The sequence below is a fragment of the Abramis brama genome (genome assembly GCF_963993115.1).
Source record: "Abramis brama genome assembly, chromosome: 5".
Lineage (NCBI taxonomy): Eukaryota > Metazoa > Chordata > Actinopteri > Cypriniformes > Leuciscidae > Abramis > Abramis brama.
Genome location: NC_139967.1, coordinates 23,320,215 through 23,339,863, shown reverse-complemented (window position 1 = coordinate 23,339,863; position 19,649 = coordinate 23,320,215). Strand labels below are relative to the sequence as shown.

Genomic DNA, 19,649 nt, shown 5'->3' with positions numbered 1-19,649 from the left:
AGTCCACACTAGAGGCTTAGTAACTACTTAGTTTGTAACTAACTCTGAACTTTATTCTGTTGCACCATTTGTTTGTAAGGCAGAACGTAGCTAGTAGGTCGTAAGCTCTCTGTAAAGTAATGCGTAGTCGCATAATATGACGTTTCGTCATTTCCTCGATGATCCAATAGCAGCCTTCAAATACGTGAGCAGATGTTGTGTTGAAATGCTGTGAATTTCAGTTTATCCTTCATTCTTTTGCCTCACGTTACTAATGGTAAAAATAAGTTTCCATTTAATACGATTCTTGATCATGAATAGCATAAGTGTTTTTATATGTAACTAACATTCAGAAACTGTATTTGAAATGAAATGAATAAGGATCAATCAATAAATAAATATTGATACAAAAAACATAAGAAATTAAGTTTATTGATTATGACTGATATTTGACATGCACAACATGGACCGATGCACACAGCGGCGTGCTGTTTAGGATGGGTTCGTGTTAAAGATAGCCGCTAACAAAGTAATCTTTTCACATAATGTTCTCTCTCTTAAAATGTAAGCGAGTGTAAATGTCAGCATAATCTTATATGTCTAAAGAATTGAAGTCTGTCAGGTAAAAGAGCTTATTGATGCAGTTCAGTCTGTCTGATATTTTATTCCATCCGTTACTCCTGATCGGAGGCTGCCGTAAATATTTAGTTTATACGTAGAGTTACGCTTCAACTAAGTTTAATGGTGCAACGCAAAAATATTTAGAAGTGCGCAAGTCGTAACTTAGTGTCCATTTACGTCAAAACTAGGCTAAGTTATAACTTACTCACAGCTGGTGCAACCGGCCCCTGGTGGACAGCATTGGCTCCTCCGGTCGAGGGCAGCCGGTAGCGAGACCCCCATTCCCTGCTCCATCCCCATCATGGTGGACGGCAGCAGGTTCCAGCCCATGGCGAACGGGAGCGACTCCTCCGCTCCCTCTCGGATGGCAGCCACCTCTCCTCAACCCAGGAGCACGGCAGCGAGCTCTCCGTCTCACTTGCTGTTCAATCACTCCAGCACCACTGCCTCGGCCAGCCATCGGCGGTCACCGCTCCTTTACTGCCAGACCTCCTTTTAGAGACAGGATCACCCTCAGCAGCGATGGCTATCCGACAGCATGTCCCTCCTTCCTCCCGGGTTTCAGTACCAATGTAACGCAGTTCGTTTTTATGGGAAGAAGGAGGCGGGAACTGGCGAACATTTAAAGACTTTTAATAAATAAATAAACAAATACAAAACGAAACTAAAGGCAGCAGCCCCTCACGGATGACTGCTGCCACAAATAATAAAACAGAAACAAAATACAAGTCCACGCCTCTCCTCTCTCGTCCTTCAATGTCGTCGCTCCTCCTTTTGTGCTCCCACTCCTCCGTGAGAGATATAAGACCAGTGCGTAGCGCACGTGTAGCTCATCATCAATCACGCCACCGGCCTTGCGCACATTCGTGTGTGTATAACAGTGTGTCCTAGTGGAGTGAGCCCTCACTCCGAGGGGCACGGCACACCTTGGGATTGGTATGCCAAGGCGATGTCATCCACTATTCAGTGGGCCAACCTCTACTTGGAGACAGCCTTTCCCTTCTGCTGACAAGGAGCTAATGCTGGGCGAGCTTATGCCAAGTTGACAAGTTGTTCTAAAGCTCTGCGTGCAGTCCACATAAATACACAGGGCATGGATGGGACACCGACGCAAGGGCTGGGTCTGCCTCCTCCAGGGGCAACGCTTGCAACTTAACCACCTGGTCCCACTCAAGGCACGATTCGTTGACCGAAAATGCCTGCAGGTCCCCTACCCTCTTAATGGAAGTGAGCATGGTCAGGAGCACTGTTTTTAGAGACAGGATCTTAAGCACAGCTGACTCCAGTAGCTCAAAGGGAGCTCTCTGCAGTCCAGAGAGAGAGATCCCAGGAGGCGCGTTTTGGGAGGATTTAACCTCCTGGCACCTGTCAGGAACCTGATGACCAGGTCGTGCTTTCCCAGTGACCTACCATCAACTGTAACTTGATGTGCCACGATGGCGGCAACATACACCTAGCTCACCCAGTAGAGAGAGCTCTGTCTTGAGGGTTAGTGTCTACCACCGCCGGCTACTTAAGTCCTCCGCGTCCCATCCAGAAGCCACGTGGAAGTCCCAGAGATCTGAACGCGGGTGCAATGTGGTGCCCCCTACCTGAGAAAGAAGGTCCTTCCTCAGGGGAATCCGCCAGGGAGGGCCTCTCACGAAGAGCATCAGGTCCAAGAACCAGGTCCGGATGGGTCAGTAAAGTGCAACCATCAAGACATGTTCCTCTTCCTCCCTGACTTTGCAAAGTGCCTGTGCAAGCAGGCTCAAATGCATAATTACGCAAGCCCTGGAGCCAGCTCTGTGGCATCGTGTCTGTGCCGAGGGGTGCCTCGGTCAGGGAGTAAAAGAGCAGGCAGTGGGAACACTCCTGGGAGGAAAACAGGTCTACCTGTGCATCCCCGAATTGACTCCAGATCAGCTGAGTCTCAATTCTAACGAGAAGTGTGAGCTGTCATGACAGTGCGTCGGCCACACAAGTTGTGACATGCGACGTAGGTGTACACCGCCTTTGTGGTTGATGTACGCAACTATCGCAGTGTTGTCCGTGCGGACCAACACATCCTTGCCCTAAAGCAAGGGCGAGAGCGTAGGGCGAGTGGCAGTTCCAACAACTCTAGGTAATTGATATGCCACTGCAGTCAAGGTCCTGTCCAACAATAACGTGCCTGGACACTTGTTCTAAGGGCACTCTGTACCCTAAGAACCAATCATCTAACTGCGAATGCTCGGGACAAGGTGGAGGGTTCCACTCAAGGCCCATGCCCATGGCGGCTCGGGCAAGCATGGCCGTCAAACTCTGAATCCGATTCAGCATGAGTGACCACCCCAGAAGGGGGAAGCTCAGCTTCATCTTTCTCTCCAGTGGACAATAGCCCACACTCCGATGCAGAAATCGACATCTGGTCCTCACCCGGAGTACCGAATGACACGCTGGATACCCCTGAGAAGGGCCTGCCCCATCATCCGGCAGCTCGATGGCACACAACACACTGGAGGAGCGGGAGGTGCATTGGCCGTTTTTTGAAAACTTTGATTGAGGCAAAGGTGATTGAGGCTCCAAGTGAGACCCCATTTGTCAGTCGACATAACGTTGTAGTGACCGACAGATAGGGAACCATATTCATCTGAAGCAAAATCAAAACAATGTTCTTCCACAAAATTCATGCAGTTTTTTTTAACCACCAGAGGGACAAAAGTTTCATACTGTACCTTTAAAAAATAAATGGTGGGTAGTGGATAAAAGCCTTGTTTTGCCCTCCAGGTGGGTGTTCTAAGAGTGTGACATATCATGAAAACTATGAATAATCTTAGCTTTATTTCACACATTTGACCATGTATATATCCATTTTGCAGAAATTTGAAAGAAGGAAAAAGACACAAAACACACTCTTGCTAGTTATTTATATAAATCTTTTCCTCTGTTTCTCTCTTTTCTTCTCTCTTGATATGCATACTCTTTAGTTTTGTGCTGTGCTGTTGAGAGGCCTGAGAGAACTTTTGTGTGTTCGTTTTGTGAATGAATTACCCGACCCCTCCGCAGCTTTATCCAACATGGGGTCACAGTTGAGAGGGCATAAGTCAAACTTCAAAGATGAGATAAAGATCAATTGAAACGCACACCAACTAAGAACACTTGCTTGCATTTACTTACAAACGGATGCAGAAACCCTTAGTTTCACATGATATGCACAGTTTTAGAAGACGAAAGAGTTCAACTGAATCAATCACACATGGCAATAAAAATCTTATTCTAGTACCCTGAATTTGGAGGAGGATATTAATTGGCTGACACTTGTACACTGTTGTCGTGCCTTTGATTAGGGGTTGAACTGAATGTAAGTGCCCCCCTCTCCCACGCTACTGGGTTACTCATCATGACACCTGACCCTTGAAAGATAAAGGTCAAGTTGGGAATGTGCTGAGGTTTACAGAACACCACTTATCAGAAAGACACAGCTCAATCTGTGTTCATGTATGTCATTCTCAAAAACTAAAAGAATTAAGTGAAATAAGTATTTCTGGATATAAATCAGTGTAAAGTGTACTGTACGTGGTGCAAGTGTGTTGTAAAGAGAGTGGTGAAAGGCTGCAGTTTGTCAGAGTGACAGAAGAGGGCAGCAGAATCTTCATTACATACCTCTGTGTGGAATGTGTGTGTGCGCGTAATGAAATGTGCTGATTGATTTTGTGCTTCGGAATTCTCAGAAATACATCCAACTGCTTCATAAGGAGCCATAGAAACCGCAAATCTGCACCAAAAACACACATAAGTCAAAGCCCTTCAGTTAAACTGTTTCTTATAACAGTATTCGGGTTCCCTTCAGTCAGAACTGATCTCAGTCTGGTCTGTTAACACTTACAGCACATCCAGGAACTATATTTTAAACTGATTCTATTCTGTTGTTTTGCTTTCTCATATTAAAAATACTCCAACTTGACTTTTACCATTTTTGTCTAGCATATAATGTGAAGTAGTGAAGACTGTTTTAACAGTTTATTTACAGATATTAACCGTATTAAATTAGTTGTAGAGATTTATTAACCTTGGATTAATAAAGATGAAAAGCTAAAGGTGAAACTCTCTGTGACCTTCTCTTTCTTCTTGTAATCTCTTCAGATTTGTCCTTCGACAGGCACAGATACATTTGTTTGTTTCTTTGTTGAACACTAACATGATGTCGTGATGTTTATCTTTGGAGAAAAGTCTGCTTATATATCTGTTGTGAAATGAGATACATCAAACTCAATTATGTGAATTAGAAATAGCTTTCCTAATGTTTGAGCTGCTCATATTTTCAGGAAGTGTGTGTGGGTCTTTAAATGCCTGTATTTGTGTAATTCAACAATATATATTCACAAAAGTGTGGGGTCAGAAATATTTTTTATTGGTAACACTTTACAATGTGGTAAAATCTAGTTTTTTTTTCTGTTTTATTTATATATTGTTTTGCTTTCTTATTGTAAAGCACTTTAGATAAACTGTGATTGTTAAATGTTGTCTTTAAGTAAAGTTTGACTTGACTTGACACTTTACAATAAGGTTTCATTTGCAGCACAAATTATTTAAGCATTGATAATAATAAGATTTTATTTTGAGCAGCAAAACATAATTTTAAAATTTGAAAGGACCACATGACTGCCATAAAATAAATTACATTATAAAAGATTACATAGGCTATAATATGTAAATATGACTGGCCTAATAAAAACAATATTGTGACGCCACATTTAGATGTTGGTTGTATCTGAGTGGGCAAGATTTTTTGATAGAAAAAAAAAACTTCATCCATCTATATTATCCACAAAGACAATTGAGCAGGGCCAGTAGAAGCCCCCAATGTCCAAGCCATGAGACCCCACACTGTGATTCACAGATGGAGTTGAGTGATGGGCTGTCACAGTTTTCCCCAGACTCTCTCAGTACCAGCCATATTCATTGCATTAGTCTTTTAGACTTGAATTAATCATGTACATGATGCATGCACTAAAAAGGTGTTCCTGGGTCTGTTGTGTGGCCGTTCGGTGGAATATTCATTGTTTGTTTAGAAAATATATATATTTTTTCTTTTCACAAATTCAAAAAGAACAGACTATAACTGCTCCTTTTGAATATGCAAACTCACACAAACACAAGTGACACCTGTTAATATGTCAGACCCCAGACCTGTAAGACCCAACATGTTGTGTGTGTGTGTTTGTATGAATGAATAACAACAGTGTGTGTGCTTCTCTGGAGAACCGCTGTTCTGAGCTGATGTTTGGAGAGCCCGTATCCGCTCAGCTATACAAATACTGACTCACAATTATATTACAGGCTGTGCGTATGAGTGTATCTGAATGTGTGGTCCACGGCCCTGTACACCTTCCCCCAATGACAGAAAAATTGTCCTCTTTGCCAAGTTACATTAGTGTCAGTGCAAAGAGGAGGTGAGGTAAACCATGTGCAATCACATGGTAGATCAGATTCAGTGTGAGTGTTTGTGTGTGTGTGTGTGTGTGTGTGTGTGTGTGTGTAGGAGTGTGATGGAGAAAGATAAAGTACTTTACAATACAGCATCAGGAAAATTACCACCACATCCTGGTCTCTCTAAATTAAATGAGGTCTGTAATATCTGGAGAAATCCGTTAACATTCCCATTGATCTCAGTGGTAGTCGATGGTTGACAGGACGAAGTAAGCAATCGGCAAGGTGCCATCTTAAGCTTCTTTTTTCCCCAGGTCAATCACCTGAGCTGTAAATGCCATGTGACTAATCATTCTTGAGTTGATTGGCTGATGGCAGCACAAAAGCATGCAATGTCCAAAAACCTTCACTGAGCTGTCAAAGGCAGCAGACAGGCATTTGTCAATTTCATGCTTTTAAGTAACAAAAAGTAAGTAAAAAAAGTTTTCCATTTAATTTATTTTAAAATGTAATTTATGATGGCAAAGTTTTTTCAGCATCATTACTCCAGTCTTCAGTGTCACATGATCCTTCAGAAATTATTCTAATATGCTGATTTGGTGCTCAAGAAACATTTTTTACACAATTTAACATGCTCTTGCTGAATATTTATGAATGATTTAAAAATATAATGAATGATTAATTTCTTAATAAGTAAATACATATATTGCAAAATAAAATGTAAAATTGCTTGCAAAAAATACATAAATGAAGATATTTTTTCTCTTTTTCCCAGAAAAATACAGTAGTTATGGCATTTACCAGCAGAGCTTAACTGCTCATGCTAACTAGCCAACACTTGGATGACTATCAGCCTTTACACACACACACACACACACACACACACACACACACACACACACACACACACACACACACACACACACACACACACACACACACACACAAACACACACACGTATTACTATCGTTTTCAGGACATTTGGTCCCCATAACGTAGTATTTACCAGGACCACACACACACACACACATACTACACACACATCTCAGACAAAAGCAAGTAGTGTATTTAGAATGGTGCACACATGCCAAGAAATTACATTCAATGACACTTTCAATTAACTGTGTGTGTGTGTTTTGTTTTGAACTAGATGGTGTCTGAATTTAGACTCGGAAATGAAATGACACCATGCGTTTGATTTTAGCGTCGTCTTACTTGATCCTGAGCTGTCACATACTATATATCACAGAACTGGCAATTTGCTCAAGATGAAAAAAGAGAGAGACAGAGAGCTGTGCTGGTTGAGTAAACTTACTTTTACAGAAAGATACACAGCACAGACACTGCAGACACTACAGTCTTATTTTCATCTATGTTTCTTGAGGTTGACACACAAACCAAAACAACATTTTAATGGAAAACCATGAAAAAAAAACCCTGGTTTGAATAAGTGAATAAACGTGTGTGTGTGTGTGTATTCTAGAGACACACAACAGAGAACCATCTCAGAGAACACATATCGCTGTATCCTTTCCCACTTGTCTTTCCCTTTGACCCCTCGGTGCTGACAGATTCATCGTAAGCGGTTGCCTTCCTGCTAAGAAAACTTTTAACACCTTCTATTTGCACAGATGTAGGCATGCAATGCTCACCCTAATCGTCTTCTGTAGAAGTGCTGTGGCTTTCACAGCACAGAGATATATGTTACCCAAGATACCTAAATGAACCACATCTAAATATTTAAGACATTTAATACTGAATCATATGATCTGGACAACACCCAGATTTAAGCTCTGCTTTATCCAAAAATCATCCAGTGTGATCAGTCTTATTTTGATGGGAAATCGGGCTGTTTTTGTAATTTGGGGTTGCAGTTCTGACCATATTCTTTCGCAACGTGTCCAAGAGACTGGAGAGAAAAGATGTGGGAGGACAAAAAGACATTGTTATGTGAAACATGTTGATAAAAGACACACAACGGCAGTTTGTGCAAGATTGAGTATGTCTGTATCATCATAGTCTTCTCTCCAGAAATCTTATGAAAGGATCTACCTCAGAGGCTTTACATACTGAAAATCTGAAGGACTTCAAATCCCATGATACTCCACTGAAATAACAAAGGAGAGAGATGATCAACTGGTCCAACATGGAAAAACTCCTGCAGCTGAACGTATTAGAAAGACATAAAAGCTCATCTGTTCTTATCCTGGAACAGAGAAATATATATATGGTAATGAAGTTTCATGGTTTTGTGAGGTGACATTTCTATTAACATTTTTTTTTTAAATAAAGTCAAAATATTATTAAAATTATAACATATATTTTGATAAGTACTAAATTTTGCAATATCAAAAATATTAAAGTTGAGATGAAAAAGACGTAGCGGCAGATCTTTCCTTCCATATTGTGATGTACATCTGAGTGAAACGATTATCAAAAAAATGTTGAAAAAAGTAAAATGCCTTTACAACATAGGGCAATTTTAAAATATCAAGAAAGTATTTGAAATATTATTTAAAAAGTCAAAATGTGAAGTATTTATTTAATACATAAATAATATTTAATAAATAAAACTTTTTTTGTGTTTATAAAATGCATTAAAATATTATATATATATAAAAAAAATTAATCTATAATTTTTTTTTTTATATATTTAATTGAATAAACCTGGAGTTACATGATCAAAAGTAATTTTAAGAGGCAAATCATGTTGAAATAACTACTAACAACTGCACATAAGTGTAATAACGTGAGCTCTTCATGTGAAAAGTACTGTATGTCTAAATCAACACACACACATACACACACGCACGCACACGCACGCACACGCACACGCACACACACACATACACACACGCACGCACGCACGCACGCACATGCACACACACAGGCTATGTAAAATAAACACTGTGACAGATCTAATATCAAAGTATTTCTCATGAGATGAAGCGTAAGCTAAGGAAACCTTTCCGTCTGTTTATCTCGGTTTCCCTGTTTTTCTCGGTTTCTGTCTGACACACATTCCTTTGCATGTCTCAGTCTCTCTCTCCGTCTGTCTCACTCGGCTCTTCTGTGTATGAATGTGAGAGACAGAGTCTCTTTTTGTGTTTCTTTGTCTGTCTTGCTTTGTTAACTTTCTCCTTTTCTCTCACATTCACACACACAAAAAGCGAAGAATCGTGAAGCTCTGACCCACGGAAAAGTCAAAGACGGAATTAGAGGAGACTTCAGGAAGCAGCCGCTTACTTGGGATGCATAAACGCAGTGAAGCCAAAACCCCCCATTCTGGTCAAAACATCCAATTTACTCATCAAAGTGTTTAGGCTGCCGCTATGGCTGCGACAAGGCCAGAGAGGAAGATGACAGCGTTGTGCTTTGACTTCTACAGTGAAGGCTGAGGCTTTATGCATAACACAGCAGATCTCTAATAATGGCAAGCGAGTGGCGTGACGTGATGTGACTGAACCAGAATGCTCAGTGCAATGGTGTCACATCATGCCTAAATAAAGAAAATACATTATGTAAATAAACACTTAATGTAACCAGTTAATTGGGGCATAAATCCTCCAAAATGAGCTCGTTTTAAAGCGACGAAAAACATCTAAATGATACAGTGCAAAGCAAGTGCAATGGTTGATGGATTATACTTTCATATTCATTATATTTCCATACAGTTTTAAGTTGTTGACACATGCAGAGGGTGTTTTTCTACAAAATCACCACAGAACATAACCCATACTTACAGAAAGCAAATTGAGATTAAAAGCAAACTCGCAGTCTCTCTTTCTCATAGCTGGCGGCGTGTATTTGCGGTCCAGCACAAACAATGATCTTAATCCTCGGCTGGTTTTAGGCATGTTTATAGAAGTGAACTGCAGTGGTCTCTCTGTGGTTTGTGAAATGAAGCCTCTCCCTGCACAGGCAAACGCGTTCTGCCGTGAAATCTCTTCTCTTAATCAACCACAGACAACAAGAGAGGAGGGCCGCAAATAATAGTACACGCTGAGCACTGCAAAAACAAACATCCTGTCTATGGAGGACGCACATTCCTCCGTCCCTCATATCTTCCTATTTCTCTTTATCTCTGTCAGTATTTATTTGTCCTGAGACAGTGGAAGCGATGCTGTTTTTCAGCTCTTGTTCTCAGCATGTGCAGATTCAGCCCTTACTGTGCCATTAAAGGTTCAGTCTATAATGTAGCATTAGAGGGTGGAGCATTACCAGTAGCAACCCCTACTGACATAAAAGACCTCAGAAAGCCCCTCTTTTTTACTTAACTGTTTATTTTGCATAACAAAACGTATTAGGAAAGGGGGAAGCTCTACTCTGGGCCTCCATACTGGGGTTTAGTAATGCAGCCTACTTTGAGGAACTGAAGTATTCGTTAAACACTAAAGGCGACTTCATTAATGTTTAAACCAATGTAGGCTTGTTTGAACATAGTGTTCCTGTTCAAAATCATCCAATCAGCATGGTTTCGCGTAGATGTCTGATCAGCCTGATATCATTATTATTCATATGTATCATTTTACATGTACAAACTTACAATACTGAGAGCATCTAAAACATAAAAGTATTCACATATAGACAGCTTCAGACACAAATCATTTTGAGCCCCAAACCCTTACCACTTTTACAACAATATAAAAAAATGTAATAAGCAGATAAATGTACAGTGACAGTGAATTTAATTAAAATACACTATATGTTTTCAACATTATACTTGCATAAAGATTTTAATTATGGCCTTTTCCTCACACTAAGCTATCATTATGGTTTCTGACAACTTGGAATACAGCACACAAGTAAACGGATTACGTTTATGCTCATTTTTTGGTGCCTTTGTCATTTCTATAGCCGCAGCTGTCAAACAAAATGATTATTCAGTGTGACAATTAAATGATGACTGAATTTCCATTCGATATAACATTTTAAAATTTAGGCTTGTGTAGAGTGATAAAATCCTCAGAAATTAGTTGAATATGACAAAACAGAAAGAAACTATTATAATGTCAAATTACGAAAATGCGTTACATAAATGTGATGGTATTAAATATATTTAATGTCATTGTTAAAAAACAATAAATCAGCCTACTAATTCCATGAAATAAATAACCTAAAAGCATTTTTTATGGATTTTTAAAAAATAAATTAATGCTTTTATTTAGCAAGGACACATTAAATTTATCAAAAGTGACAGTAAATAATTTTATTATGTAACAAAAGATTTCTATTTCAAATAAATGCTGTTCTTTTGAACTTTCTATTCATCAAAGAATCTTGAAAAAAAAAAATGCATCATGGTTTTCCACAAAAATATTAGCCAGCACAACTGTTTTCAACATTGATAATAATAAGAAATGTTTCTTGAGCACCAAATCAGCATATTAGAATGATTTCTGAAGGATCATGTGACACTGAAGACTGGAGTTATGATGCTGAAAATTCAGCTTTGACATCACAGGATAAAAGACATTTAAAAAAAATATTCTGATAGAAAACAGGTTTTTAAAATTGTAACAATATTACAGTTTTTACTGTAATTTTGATCAAATAAATTCAGCCGTGGTGAGCATAAGATACTTCTTTCAAAACTTCCTTCCCCCAAGAATCTTTTGAACAATAAATCACAAACTTTTGAACAGTAGTGTACGTTTCAATGTCTATGTAAACATATTCAGTCCAAACAAGGTTTCAACAGAAGTAGGTATACTAATAAACTAGCGTGAGTCTTAGATTAATCCAGTGCTAATGCAACAGCCAACTATTTCAGCAGAGACTACAGCCAGACATGAAGCCAGCGACCAATGCCAACAGGGTTGGGAGCCAAAGCGAGGCCAGGCCCGAGCCCTGTTACAAACCCACACTCAAAGAGCTGGCTTACAATTCCCTACGCTGTCAAGTCCCTGTTGGATGGGGGAGAAAGAGACCCAGGGACAGCGAGACAGCAGCACATGTACGCAAGTGAGAATGGGTATGCTGTGAGAAATATCATTTAGTTTCCAAAGCAAACAGTCATCAAGTTCATGTACGGTTAGAACCAGGCAACACCCACACACACACATACACAAAACACTAAGATGGAGAACTATCTGCGGCCACAAAAACAATATCGTCCGGTATATAATGTGGTTAGCTGACTGAAGGGTTTTTTGTGTCTTTTCACTGTTCACTCAACTGTAAAATGATTTGAAATAAATAGAAAGCAATTCATTTAGCGGTTATTTAGATTCACACAAACAAACTGCTAATCTCTCTCTCTGCTTCCCTCCTCTTGTGTGAAGCTCCAGCTAAAGAGACAGGAGAAGGGTGTGTGAGTCTTTCCCGGAAGTGGTTGGCTGCTGGGTTGTGTCTCTGATTCCAACCCCAAGGAACAATCAGCGGGAACTTTTACACAGACACAGGAAATGAAGGGGTCAGGCAACGCTAACACACACACACACACACACACACACACACACACACACACACACACACACACACACACACACACACACACACACACACACACACACACACACACACGTCATGCAGTACTGCATGCAGCTGTTTGTAATTCACACTCTTGGATAAATAAGAAGGTTGGTTTTGGGATGTTTGGGAAATCTAAAGGAGCAGCTGTATCCTCTCAATATGAACAGAGGAATAAAGGTGCACACACACACACACACACACACACACACAAATGCTTTCTGGGTAATGAATATGAGAAACGTGAAGAATGAAAATGTGTATGTTGCTTTGATGAAAGAATGGAGAAAAACCACCAGATGAAGGAAATGTCCAGTGATGTGTTTTCTTTCTAAATGATCTATTTCATCCCAGCTCTCTTAATGAAGGTCTGAAATATGATTTCATCAGCCACGATAAAGAGAGAGCATTTAGAAATGAGTGCAATGTGTGTGTGTTTGTGGTTATATGAGATGCTCGGAGTGTACGCTGCTCTTGTCTCAGAGCCACTTAGCTCTGAAAACGGAGAAGAAAATCTATCCACCCCTTTTCCCCCTCCAACCCTGAAATCAATCTTTTGTGCAATGAGAAATTTGCATTTATTTGCTTGGTTACCCTCACTACACAAGTCATAGAAAAACATGGGATACTGTTCATGCAAATGCTGAAAGTGTCAACATAAAACATATATCATGTTGATACACTATATGCAAACAGACATTTGGTCACAAACTCTAACCCTGGGGTTTCAGAGATACTGAAAGGCAATGACAGAGTGGTCAGTTCTTATAATCAGACAATTTGATTTATTTTCTGAGTAAAATTCTCAATATTATATATGCTTCTTTTTGTATAATACTATAGCCATAAGAATGTGTGATGAACAGTTTTCAGATACTGAATATAAAGTATAAAGTCAACACATTCACAACATATTTTAACACAGCAGTATACACTACTGTTCGAAAGTCTCTTAATCTCACCAAGTATACAGTTATTTGATCAAAAATACAGTAAAACAGTAATATTGTGAAATATTACTAGAGTGTAAAATAACTGCTTTCTATTTTAATATATTTTGAAATGCAATTTATCCCTGTGATGCAAAGATGAGTCTTGCATTATTACTCCAGTCTTCAGTGTCACATAATCCTTCAGAACTCATTCTAATATGCTGATTTTCAAAAGAACAGCTTTTTCTGAAACAGAAATCTTTTAGTAACATTATAAATGTCTTTACTGTCACTTTAACTTTTCAGATAGCATTCATTTCTTTCAAAAATAATAATAATAATCTTACTCTCCCCAAACTTTTGAATGGTAGTGTATTCCCAGGTGAAACTAAACATTCAGATTTGATCCATTGGGAATAGATTGGATCATGAAATGGGATATAACGTTACATACCGTGACGTAGAAAGACCTGAATGTGGTTCACTGAAGTTTGCAGTTGATTATGGAAGGCACGGTCCATGTGACAGCATCTGAAAAGAAAAGATGTTTCAGAGCATTTTTTAAAAATATATATTTTTACGAAATTAAGACATTTTAAGAAGTTAGGAAATTGAAACTGAGATTTACCCCTAAAATAATCAAGAACTTGGAAGAAAAGAAGCAGCATCTGCATTTGCAGGAATCCCAGCCACGGGACGCACCTTATCAGCTAATGTGTCTGCTGCTTGTTGATTCTCCTGCACGGCCAACACAAAAAAAGACACATGCTGAATGCAACAACGGTGTTAAAGCCCATGACCCTGAAGCACCATTTCATTTACAAAGAATCACTTCAGAACTATTAACAGCCACAAAAGCAAGTGGAAACAGTTCAATGTTCACAAAATGTACAGTTATACTAACATACAAAATGGTCTTAAAAATGAATCCAATGAAGGACCACATTTTATAGCAGAATGAAAAGTGCTCTGCTGTTGCCTTCCAGCCACTGAGATTTCATTTGTGTCCATCTTTGTCATCAGTATCAGTGTCCTTACTGCCATTACACACCATATGGCCTGTGGGATGTTTTCTCCATCAGACTCACAGGTCAAATTATTCCACCATGGGATGAGAGCTACTAAAACAATTATTTATATTTTTCAAATATTAGTTCATTTAAATTCCAGACTGAACTTATTATTTCACGTCCATTCTATTTTAAAGCACATTTTTAAAAAATTACAATCGTGACCCTTTTGCACAATACAAGCAGGAATGTGAATTTTACATTCAAATTGTCTCTGAAGCTTTCATATGGTATGTTGGTAGACTTATTAATAATTAATGCTGAAAATATACTAAAATAAAACACAACTATCCATTTAAAGGTACACCAAATGGCAAATTTAAACTCCATGACTTATTTTTCCAGAATGTGATCTTACAGCTGCTTCTCCATTACTCATCAAACTTATCAGTGGCTCATCGCTCGTTTGAGTGAGTAAATTACAGCGGATATCTGATAGACAGCAAATTCCATTGAAAGACTTATCTGAAAGAGATCATAAGAGTATGTTATGTCTCAAGACAGTCAAGTCACAACCGATTTGAGGTGTGCAAGACTACAAGGGAAATTTACGATCACATGAAATTAACTTAGCCTAACTGCCTTTCCTCTCTAGACACAAACCTCAGTCTCCCTGTTTGGATATGGCTTGATGTTCTCTCTTATTTCCCTGAACAAATCATGGCAGACACACATGGAGGAGATGTCAAACAAGTTAATATCTGAAATCACACGAGTATGCAGGTGGCTAACTGTACATGTTTAACAGGGCTAGAAACTTGTTGTAAGTCATCTCCAGTCTACAATAAGAAACGGCATGTACACACACACACACACACGTCTGGTTCGCTACCTTTGTGGGGACTCTCTATCTCTATATAATTAGATATACTGACAGTATACAGTTCATCACAGTTATTTCTTTTTATGTGGTCTCTTAGACTCCAAAGACTTTTTTTTTTTTTTAGGATGTTTAAAGCATGTTAGCAAGTTGAAATATTGTGTATAATCAGTTCTCATAAGGTTAGAAAGAACCATTAGGCCTAAGTCTCAACTTGATACTTCAATGGTAAGTCAAGTTTTGAGCTATTAAAAGGCCCCATCGGGATCTCTCAAACCCCAAAGAGAAAATGAAGGTTTAGCGGTTTCACAGAAACAATGAAAAGTTTTGTGTTACTGTATCCTTCTTAATAACATTCATAGCTTTTCTAGCTGACTGATATCATCACATATACCGAAATGAAAAGGATCCTGGAGAGCGAATGAGAAGTTATCACTGATCAAATTCATTTAGGCATATATTGTATATATTAAAACCTCTCTTCAGCCAGCAGATCTGGAGTTCCTTGAATTATGTATGTATAAATATGTTTTAAAAGTAAACAGCAGAGGAACCTGAACTGCATGAGAATTTAATCAGTGCGCCAACACCAGTCATATTTCAGACGGAAAAACACGTCTGTTTTTCGGCTAAATATGATCTATTTTGATTAAAAACGGATTTTGATTCCAGATGTGTGCAAGTTCCACTTCACATGCCAGTGCATCCAATAGGCTCCTTGGGAAATTTTCTTAGTAGTTAGTGTCAGACGAATTAGCCTGTCTCATGATATCTGGCTTTGAACTGTAGTGTTTGGAGAGTTGCCCTCATAATTTAGTTAGAGTATAGTGTGTATGAAATATACTAAGCAGACTATTAATACAAAGAATAGATAAATGCTAATGTGAACTCTATGCAACCTCTTTTACACACACACACACACACACACGAAAAAGCTAACACTTCGAATTCATCTTTACTAATTGTGATGTGTTATTTATTAAAAACATAGAAACCCTTGAGTGGCTCATCACTGATGCCTAATGGGATGTACAGCTGCTGGACTGCTACTGAATCTGTGTTTTTAATTTTTTATTTACAGACATTTTTGTCTTTAATGCACAGAACAGGATACAGACAGGAAAGTATAAAGTGAAAGAGTGGAGGAAATGGGATCAGGAAATGGCACAGGCCACACTCAAACTTGTGTCCCCAACGAGAGCGCCACGTGTCACAAACATGCCACCGTTTGCTACTGCTGCATTTCCCAGAAGTCCTGCCATGGATAGGTTGAAGAGCAAGGCTTTGGATAAATCAAGTTGTTTATTCAAGTTTACAACTTGTGCCGTACTTTTATGAGACATTTACTCCACTGCTGGTTTTCAAATAGCCTATATGTATTTATTTCAGACATAAAACTCTCTCATCAGCACAAATCAAGTGGATAACAGCAGACAGAAGCTGAGCAATGAAGGTTTATATATGTGCGTCATGTGTTTTTATGTATGCGTGAGGTTAGTTAATCAGTAACGCTCCATAAACAGATAAGCTTCCACCCTCGGGATCTTAATCTACCTCTGCACCATTCACACAGGGAAATCTCTCAACATTCTCCCCCCAATCACATCTGCCATCCCACTGTGTTATTTAAATCTTTACATTACGTCAGAGATTCTAAAATGCAGAAAACGTCCAACTTAAACAACACAGAGCCAGACAGATGTGTGTGAGCCACAGAACTTGCGGTATTTACTGTTTTTGTACATAATGAGCTTGTCCAAAAGCAAATGTTACTGTCTATGTGAAAAAGACTGTTGATTTTTGAAAACATGATTAAAGACAAGAAAAATTTGGCAGTAAAAGAGATCTTTTTATCTCTCTCTCCTGTCTCCCTCCCTCTCTTTATCTATCTCTCTAATGTTCAGTTATAAATCAAAGCTCATTTGTTCTGATAGCGGTTCAAAATAAATTTAACAGAGCAGATTACATTACATTACATTACACAGATTAAGCATAATCACATGCAGTTGGTTATGTGGTATTTCTTTATACACTGATAAAGCAGATATCAAGCAATCTCTGGCCTTTGTGAGTTTTTGAGAAGAAAAAGGAACCTTACATAGAACCTTAAAGGGTTCTGTTAGGTGTTTCATAAATGGGGTTCCCATCATGGTATCATTTTATGGATTTAGTTTGAATTAATTTTGTTTGGATTGATTTTTATTTTTATTAAATTATATGAATTAAACAGCTCGTAAACATACTAATTTAAATAACCCGCTAATCATGAATTTTCCCCTTGTATTGAACCTTTTTGGCATAAAGGGTTCTTTAAAATTGAGTAAAAAAAACTTGGGTTTTCAAATGTAACATTTTGCTTTTGGAGAGTGTTGTTAATATAAACTACAGCAGTGCTAATTCATTAAATCATTAATCAGATGAACATTCTATAAATACACTAAAACTTAATACTGCCAAAATTTCCAAAACGTCATTCAAATTTGACAAATATTTTCTTATCCCTCATAATGAACATTATGCAGATAAACTGGTTTTAATATGAACTGCATCAATGCTAAATTGCTCATTGCATCATAAATTAACAATAATAACGGATAAGATATGAATCTAAAACTGCTGTCAGTTCCTTTCTGACACATCATTTTATTATATCCACGTATGTGTTTAGAGACATCATATAGAACAGTGAAATTGCTAGAGAAATTATCTATCCTTTTATGCCTTCACTCGAGACGGTGACATTTGAACTCCACTGACACAGTCTTCAATACAATTAGTTGTGGCCCCCACAAGTCACTCTTAATTTGCATAAAGTTAAACAATTCTCAACTTTCTCAAGTTGCTGCATGGAAACACCTACGATCGCTGTCGCACGTGTTGCAGGCAGGCAGGAAGGAAGGAAGGAAGGAAGGAAGGAAGGAAGGAAGGAAGGAAGGAAGGAAGGAAGGAAGGAAGGAAGGAAGGAAGGAAGAAAGAAAGAAAGAAAGAAAGAAAGAAAGAAAGAAAGAAAGAAAGAAAGAAAGAAAGAAAGGAAGGAAGGAAGGAAAGAAGAAAGGAAGGAAGGAAGGAAGGAAGGAAAGAAGAAAGGAAGGAAGGAAGGAAGGAAGGAAGGAAGGAAGGAAGAAAGAAAGAAAGAAAGAAAGAAAGAAAGAAAGAAAGAAAGAAAGAAAGAAAGAAAGAAAGGAAGGAAGGAAGGAAGGAAAGAAGAAAGAAAGGAAGGAAGGAAGGAAGGAAGGAAGGAAGGAAGGAAGGAAGGAAGGAAGGAAGGAAGAAGAAAGAAAGAAAGAAAGAAAGAAAGAAAGAAAGAAAGAAAGAAAGAAAGGAAGGAAGGAAGGAAGGAAGGAAGGAAGGAAAGAAGGAAGGAAGGAAGGAAGGAAGGAAGGAAGGAAGGAAGGAAGGAAGGAAGGAAGGAAGAGAGAAAGAAAGGAAGGAAGGAAGGAAGGAAGGAAAGAAAGAAACAAATAAAGAAAAATACAGAAATAAGACAAAATTGATTAAAATAATAAAAATGATTACATTGAAAAACAAATAATTGTATAGAAATAAATACATATAAAACAGTAGAACCAATAATAAATAAATAAATTGTGAAAATTAAAATAAGCAAGTATATTTAAGCAAGTAAATAAGTAAATAGAAGGAAGTCGGCAACTCTCCACTGAAGAAAGGAAGAAAAAGAAAAGAAAGGTGCGTGCATTAGATTAAATGCAGAATAATGAAACGCTTCCCCAACTGATCTACTGCAGAGAGATCAAAGTTCTGCTCTCCTCTTTCCTCTCTCTCTTTCTCCTCCAGAACAAATGGAATATTGCAGACAGTTTATCATTCCAGCGATGAAAGCTAACCTAAACTCACACAATGACCCCAGACCGACGAAGAGTATATCACTCTGTTTCTCTTCCCCTCTGGAGAGAAGAATCATGCGGCGTGATTTTGGGTCTCCTCCTCGCTGATATCACTCCCCCACCCCCATCATCACCCCTAAACACACACGGCCAGGTTGTTCTCTCATCTCCTGCCAGGTTTTTGTAATAATCCTGCTATTCAAATTTTTGGAATAGAATCTGTGTGTCTTCGTTCGTGTGTACGTGCAGTTACGTGTGGCTTCGCAACATTAAATGAACTCTCCTGAGGAATAAGACTAAGATAAGGTTGTCACAGATTCAGGAGAGAAACTTTTAGTGCATTATTAAATACAACATTCATAAATCATAAGACGTATGTGACACAGCTATGATGGACTATATAATATGCAGATAAATAAGGAGATGAGAAAGTACCTCTTCTAAATGACGGCTGAGATTGGGCTTGAGAGATGAAGTGGTACAGGAAATGAGAAACAAACTGTCTCTATTCAGTGTGGG

At 38.6% G+C, this 19,649-nt stretch overlaps 1 long non-coding RNA gene across 1 annotated transcript; it reads right to left on the bottom strand.

The window, feature by feature from the left end:
* Positions 1-7,290: 7,290 nt before the first annotated feature.
* LOC311082526 lies at positions 7,291-9,933 on the bottom strand. Its single transcript, XR_014606136.1, has 2 exons — positions 9,736-9,933; positions 7,291-8,198 (listed from the first exon to the last, which is right to left on the bottom strand). It is a non-coding gene; the product is annotated as an uncharacterized lncRNA (long non-coding RNA).
* Positions 9,934-19,649: the final 9,716 nt, after the last annotated feature.